This window comes from Echinops telfairi, unplaced genomic scaffold, assembly GCF_000313985.2.
Source record: "Echinops telfairi isolate 266 unplaced genomic scaffold, ASM31398v2 ScPeMD7_7468;HRSCAF=8506_0, whole genome shotgun sequence".
In the NCBI taxonomy this organism is placed as follows: Eukaryota; Metazoa; Chordata; class Mammalia; order Afrosoricida; family Tenrecidae; genus Echinops; species Echinops telfairi.
The window spans coordinates 3182777-3183423 of NW_022111369.1; positions in this window are offsets into that span (position 1 = coordinate 3182777).

Sequence of the window (647 nt, forward strand, 5' to 3'; positions counted from 1 at the left end):
ATTTAGGAACTAGAGGAAAGTTGTTTCATTATTGCTACACTGCACCCTGACTGGCTCATCTCCTCCCTGCAACCCTTCTGTAAGAGGATGTCCAGTTGCCTGCAGATGGGCTTTGGGTCCCCAATCTTCACTCTTTCACAATGCTAATCTTCTTTGTTCTTTGATGCCTGATACCCGATCCCTTGAACACCTCCTGGTCACACAGGCTGGTGTGCTTCTTCTATTCGGGCTTTGTTGCTTCTGAGTTAGATGGCCACTTGTTTACCTTCAAGCCTTAAAATTTCGTTATTAAAAATAAGTTCTAACAGGAAATTTAGAAAAGACATGGAATCACTTGGCTGTAAAAAATGACCGGCCACGCCTCCCAGCGGAGGACCTGCAAAGCCAGACCCAGAGCCTGGCAGCCTCTTCTGCTTCTCCAGCTGCTGCTCGGAGCTCGTGCAGCGTCTCTGGCCTCAGGACTCCCCGTGTGCATGTCAAGGGCCCTGAGGTGCCTGTGTGAACCCGAAGCTGCTTTTACCTTTCATAAAACTCACTTGGATCACAAAAAAGAAAAGAAAAAAATGACCACTTTTTTACCATCTCTGAACCTTTTCTTTGTGATAGTGAGAAAAATAAACCCAACAAACAAACATGTTGAGCATTAA